Source organism: Cryptomeria japonica, chromosome 4 (assembly GCF_030272615.1).
Source record: "Cryptomeria japonica chromosome 4, Sugi_1.0, whole genome shotgun sequence".
Taxonomy (NCBI): Eukaryota; Viridiplantae; Streptophyta; class Pinopsida; order Cupressales; family Cupressaceae; genus Cryptomeria; species Cryptomeria japonica.
The window spans coordinates 196066668-196074404 of NC_081408.1; positions in this window are offsets into that span (position 1 = coordinate 196066668).

Consider the following 7737-nt stretch of genomic DNA (forward strand, 5'->3'; position numbering starts at 1 on the left):
CCACTTGGAAAATTCTAGTCGTGTTTCCCAGGCAATGATTGATGAGATGTATTATTTCACATCTCGTAGTCCTATCTGTGCTGCAATACACCTAATTTCCTTGTTGCATGTTTCACTCCATACCAGGAACGACCAGAGTGGAGAGCCATATTCACTTACATGTAGCCATCTCCCACCTGGGCTTACAAAACCCTCCATATCCTGCACTAGGGCAAACAATTATTCAAACCCACCCAGCCATTCTTTCTTTACACACCTATTCATTATCTCTACCATCGATCGATGCGGTTCCAGCTCCAAACACCACGCCATGAATAACGAGACAATGTCCGCATTGGTGTGATACTTGAAACCCCCTTCCAGATATTCCACCCCCAGCATGATCTTCACTCTGCTTAGGAAAGTGCATTCCTCATACACGAAAATGTTTGCCAATCTATCATTAGTAATTAGTCCCTAGAAAGCCATTTGTTGTTTGATTGTCTGTAGAGAAAAATTTGCTTCCATATTGACCCCAATGCTAGATGCAACTCCTCCTTTGGCTTCACCCAGACACAAATGCATAAAATTTCATTGCCTCTTGTGTGGTTTATAATCGACTCATCCGTACATCACCATAAATGTTCCTTCCAAATTGGTATTGGGGCAAGAAATGGTAACATCTCCCACATGCGTAGATATGATAATGAGCTAGAAATTTTTTTGGTGTTCAGACTTTATTACTATGCCAATACATCACCCTTGACATGTCATCTCTTGGTGCCGCCAAATTCATCCTTTCCTAAAGGAAAATTTACACCACCTCTTCTCCTGCCTCCTTCATACACCAATCCAAAAAGCATGGTGCAATTGCACTCATGAGGGTTGAGTTCAATTTAATGATTTGGTCAAAATCAGTGATTACTACCTAATTCAATTCTGCATATCTACCAACCTCCCATTATCTGACCACCTGATTTTATTTTGTACGTAATCCACGACCATCTTTACTTGAAGGTCTGCATCATTATTACCTTCCCTCAATGTGTGGGAAATTTTTAATTGTGGAAATTCCTTTAGTAGATTAATGGTCATCCTAATGATCTTATCAATTCACCAATGGATTGCCTCCCCCTTCAGTAATGCTTGTGTAATAATCTTCGAATCGCCCTCCAAATGTAAATGTCTCACACCAAGCCTTTTTTCCATTTGGACTGCTAATAGGGTTGCATTAGCTTTTGCCAAGCTATTAGTTGTAATCCCCAAACCTAGTCTGCATTTAGCCAAAATCATCCCTTCATGGTTGCAAGCCACACACCCTACCCTTGATTGATTTGGATTGCCCTTCGTTGCTCCATCAAAATTCACCTTGATCCATCCTTCATCTGGAGGATTCCGTCTTATGTCGTGTCTCTCCCTTTCTATAGGATCAACCCTATGAAGCCCATTAATAGGCAATGATTTATTAATTTATTGCTCATATTTATGAATTAGTTAATTAAAAAATGAATTTATTTAATTAATGGACAAAGGAGACAAATAAATAAATTCTTTAATTTATTTATTTAGGACTTTGAAGAATTATTAGTGTCATCAAAAAAAGGGAAATCAAAATTTGTATCTAAGCTACCACAAAATCTTAATTAAAACAAATTAACCTTAATGACAATCAATGAAAGTGCAAACAAGAATTGAAACTAAAACCTTTATGCAAACCTAGTCTCAATTAGAAATGTTAGTAAGTTAGTGTGTGCAAGCATGGTGCAATTTTGGGTGTCTATAGTTAGTAAAAGGGGGTTTAATTAATTAATTAATTAAATCTAAGAGGCCAAATTAGTCAAACTAACATCCAAAAACCTCAATTTGGTCAAATTAAGTCAAATTGGGTCAAATTGGACAAAAATGGGAAGAATTCGGAAAATTAGGTCAACAAAGACTATACGCATGATATGTTAAAAATAGAAGGCACAAGCTTTGACCATTTTTTAGTGTCTACAGGGCCAAGACCCCAATCTTAGGATCTCAACTCACTCAAACGTATGCAAGGGCACATACAACAAGACAAAAAGAACAAAAGACAAAAAGAACAAAAGACAAACAAAGGCAAAAGACAAAAGACACAACACAAAAGCTAAAGATCGAAAATAAGACCACAAGTCAACTAGCCAGAGAGACCTTGATATCAAAATGTCTCAACAACTAATATCATTCTTTAAAAATGCCATCTCAAGAACATAAGTGACCACATAAAAGAGCAAAACATGCATCATCCATGAACCATCAATAGAAAAGCTATGAGTTCATGAGAAGAAGGAAAGAGAGAGCACAGATAGACACTAGATGTGTTTTTCTAGGTGATCCATGAGAAGAATGATGAGAAAGAACATGGATACTTGCCCCTAGCTATGTTTCTAGGTGATCCATGTTGGGGAGGAGAGTAGGAATAGTCTAGCTATGTTTCGCTAGTTCCACTCATCCTCGTGCATGTGTGCAAGTGATGTCTAGTTTCAAGTATATAGTACCCCGTATAAGAGTTTGTTTCCTCTGGTTTTGAGCGTGCATCAACCTATTTAAGACATATAATGCAAATGAAAATGCCAAGGGGTGAATGTGTGAATGCCAAGGGGCAAATGTGTGAATGCCTAGGGGCGAGTATCTAGTTTTAGAAACATCTCGTTTAAGAGTTTGTTTTCTTTGGTTTCGAGAACGTGTAACCCCAATTAAGACATGCGAAAATGATATGTAAAAATATGATACAATATAGTACAAAGAGGGCAATATGGATCCTAAATGTAATGGTGAAAATTAGGGTTTTCACCATTGGATATAATAAAACCACTAATTTTTCTTAAGGACATTACATTCAAAAGAGGGTTCCAATCCAATAGATCTAGTCACAAAATAACAAGGATTAGGATTGAGAATTCTGATTGGATTGGGGTTTTTTATGGATAAAACTCTTTTGTAAGTTGAATTGTTGAAACTAGGGTTAAAGTGTTGGAAATGAAGGTAAAAATTAATAAACAGTAAGCTACAGTCGTCGGTTTGAGCCACGAACCTGGATCTAAGCAATGTTAGCAGATTTAGACCTGTTTTGAGAAAGGGCTCCTAAAATGCCAAGACCATTTCACCCATGCCCTGGTCCTCCAAACTTTTTGCACTCCAATGGAGGATCGATTCGTCACTGTAAAAAATGCAAATTTTGAATATTGCAGCTTTGTACATATTTCCTACACACAGAAAGAAGGGGAAATAGGGGTTTGCTTAAGTAAAACCTTGATTTAGGAATTAACCTTGAATGAAATGTTGTAAATACTGATAATGATGTTTTTCTTTTTGAATGTAACCACACATGTTGTATAAAATGGCATGAACATGACAAACGCCTAATCACACACACATACTTCCATATGAATGATGTAATGTTGCTCCACAATGGAATAAATGAAGAATATGTAAGCTTGAAGATCTCTAGAAATGCTTGATGATGAATGCTTGAATGATAGATTTCTTGAATGAGAACCTTATGTTTCTCTTATTATTATGTGTCATGTGATGTCCAAATGAGAGGTATGGACCTCCTTATATACTTTCCCATCGAAAAACATCTTAATTTTCTAACATAGGTCGACATGGAGATCACAATCTTGATAGCTCATTGTGACCGTTAAGAGGGACCAAATTAAGATCCTATTTGAGAGGACCAAGGCACCATCCCTTGTCCCAATGAGGACCATGGCACAACACCATGGTCCTACCCCATTTTAGGGTCAAAATCAAGGGACCATGTGATGCATTAAGTAAAAATGAGGCTAGATTTGAATGGTATGGGTAGAATTTAGTCATAGTCTGGCTTTGGGACATGAACGCTAAGAGGAGGGCCAAAATGTGGACCAAATTCTAATGGAGTATAATTTAGGATGCTACAATCACAAATCATTTGAATGAGTTCAACACCTCAATCAATTAGTTAATTTCAGTCAATATTAAATTTGATGATGAGATGAATCTTGTTTTGTTCCTTACTTGATAGTTGGGAAGGTGTATTATGGATATCAACAACCCAGTATCTAGTGAGAAGGAAAGTGTACTAAAATTTGATGATGTTGTTGGGATTCTTCTTAGTGAGGAAATGAGAAGAAAATGCCTAGGTACTTCATTGAGAGATGCTTTGGTAATTGGCAGCAGAGGGAGATCACAGGAACAATTAAGAGGCAAAAAAAATAGTTATTAGTATTGTAATAAGGAAAGCCACATGAAGAGATATTGTTGATCTTTTCAAAAGGTTGAAAACTTGCCAAATACAACTTATGAAGATGTGGACCTTTTCTTGTTTTTTATATAGGAGAAACCAATGTACTTACTCAGTAATTAGACCTCTTCTTTAAATTTTTTATAAGTCCACCTATCAATAAAATTAAATGATATACACATTAATATAGAAAAAAGGAAATCTACAATGACATAAGTGAATAGTCACTTATCTCAAGCTGATAATTGACCTCAATAATTCTCTACTTCTCTTTATCCATTTGAGGGGTAGGTGTATGAACTAGAGTTGTGACCTCCCATTATGAGAATGAAAAAACAAATCAGACTAAATTTTCATATAATTTAAATCTATAATAGATGGTGTGGGATAAAACGATATATACAAAATGAAATCTACATTATTGGTACACACCTTTATTAAAGGCATGTTCAAGACAATTTTTTTTGCATCAATCCCTACCTCCATTGTGCCATGAATATCAAGAAGGTCATGAAAAGATGTCATCAATTGAAAATAAAACAATTTTATTACACCAAAATATACCTAGCGTTATTTACAAACATAATAGTTAGAAATAGTAAAACTTACCTTAGTGAAAGTGTACATAGAACAATTACCATAAATGGATGTTGATGTTAAAGGTCCAATATCCACTTATTCATCATTAAATGCCAACTTTAAGATTATCGTTGATATATGAGAAATTAATTTATATGTAATATATTTGCTATTTGGTTGGAAATTACATACTTATGGATTCAACATGGTTGCATAATCAAGAGCTAAAGGGTTGACAAATGTAGGATGAATGCTCTAAACCTATAATTTCATTATTAATGTTTATTTATAATATATTAATATAGTTAATATTAGATTTTTAAATAAAAAGAATTATGGAGTGTAGAATCTTATAAAAAATTACCCATCGCTCAATGTTGAACATGTTATTGAGTAACTCATATATCAACACATGATATTGCCTAATATAAATGTATCCTCCTCATGTACCTATCTATCATAATCATAAGACTATGGAGCTTTCAATATAGTGTGTGAATCCTTAGTATCCTTTTGAGATCCATAGTCATAGATAGATCCATAATTAGGAAAAAAGGTGAAGTGAGAATTAATGCATAAAGGTCTCACCCTCGACACCTTTGTGAAAATGACTTAATATGCTATATTAAAGTGTGTATGAGGGAACCAATTGATATTAAAGTCTGAACTTGAATAGTCTCCTTCACAATCTAAGAGATCATCAGATGTTGAATGTTTGGCCACAATAGGGGTCTTAGTACATGGTCTTGGGCACAACATGCTACTTCCTTGTCCTATGCAAATCCATTTCCTCTACCTTAGAAATATCGAATGTCAAAATACTTTGAAATATCATTAAGAAAAAATCACAATAGAGTTTTATCAAGAAATATTGTCAAACCTCATTATTGTTGCATGGGGGATGGTAAGAAACCGTCCATCAAATACCCTAGAAACTTTCCTCCATTCCTTGGTATTGGCACCACTAAATAAGGTATCTCTTGCAACTTCCATGTAAGGGTGTATTAGTTCTCAAATAAATAAAAACTTGCACACAATTCATTTTTTTTCTCTCTTTTACTTGTTTGTACAACAATTTTGTAGAGTAGAATTGTCATGTGTTCTCCCTATACATGATTAGACCATATGTTTATTTGAAAACCATTAGAATCTTTATAAATAATAGATTCTAATGATGCCATGAGGGCTCTTTGATGCGATGTTGTTGGATTATAATTTTATAATATATAATTAATCAATGTTTGGAGTCTATGTTTATTGGCTTTAGTTTAACCTAATAAATTTTTATGCATCATAAAGAGGTCTACAAATAGATGGAGGAATTTCAAGAGGGTTTGATTCTTCTTTCTCTTTCGGGGGCTATCCCACATTAATGGTTCCCACTTTCACCAACGAAGGAAATTGGTGAAAGTGGAGAATTACGTTGGGGGGCGGTTCGAACGAACTAGGGGGGTTCGAGCGAGCCCCCCCTCCGGGTTTGATCGAACCCACCATCGGACACGGGTTCGATCGAACACCAGGTGGGTTTGCAAGTTCGATCGAACTCCTTAAAAATTAATATTTTAAGGGGTTCGATCTAACTCCCCGTTTGATCAAACCCAATTTAAAATTGTTTTTTTTCAAACTTCTATAAAATCTGAAAATGACAGTTAAGCTGTCATTTTCAAACTTGTATTTTTTTGTCCAGTGGGGGTTAGAGCGAACCCAACGTCAACACCACGTCACCGTTCCTTGTCTATAGTAGCCAACGCGTCTCACTTTTCAACTTTGGACCTACATTATTTCAGGTGCACAAAATAACCCTTTTTTTTTGTTTAATAATGACTTTTTTAATTAAATTTATTCAAAAATTAATAAATAATTTGTTTGTTAACTTATTTTATTATTTTATTATTGTATATTTATTGTTTTTCAGCATTTTAGAAAAACGTTTGATAATTTAATGTTTTGATTGAAATTTGTCGATTTGTTTTTAAAATTACATAACTGTATATGTATTTTTTTTTCAACTTTAAATAATAATGTTATGAAAAACTTAGAAAACTAAGGTAGTAAATTAGAACTTAGAAAAACATTAGCAAACAAAAAAATTAGAAAAATGTTACCAATCTAGATATAATAAATTAAAATGTTAGAAAAATCAATAAATTTTAATTTAAAAAAATATTAGAAAACTTAGATAAAAAATTTAAACAAATTAGATAAAATAAATCCTCTACAATGTGACCCCTTTTCACATCCTATTACACACACAACATGACCCCTTACGACCCCTTAAGACCACATATGCCCCTGATGACACTATACATCCCCTTAGGACCATAGAGGAATGCATAGTGGACCCTAAGGGGTCACACGTGGTCCTAAGGGGTCATGCATGTGTTCTAACACATGCGTGACCCCTTAGGACCGCATGTGTTCTAACACATGCGTGACCCCTTAGGAACGCATGTGACCCCTTATAAAAGCCTAGTGTGTATGACATACCCCTTAGTCCATTACATAGTGTCCTAAGGGGTCATATGTGGTCCTAAGGGGTCACGCATGTGTTAACAAATGCGTGACCCCTTAGGACCACATATGACCCTTTATAACATCCGAGTGTGTACGACATACCCCTTAGGATCACATAGTGTCCTAAGGGGTCATATGTGGGCCTAAGGGGTCATGCATGTGTTCTAACAAATGCATGACCCCTTAGAACCGCATATGACCCCTTATAAAGTCCTAGTGTGAATGACATACCTCTTAGTCCATCACATAGTGTCCTAAGGGGTCATATATGTGGTCCTAAGGGGTCACACATGCGTTAACACATGTGTGACCCGCTAGGACCACATATGACCCCTTATAACATCCTATTGTATACAACATGTACCCCTTAGGATCACATAGTGTCCTAGAAGGGGTCATATGTGGTCATAAGG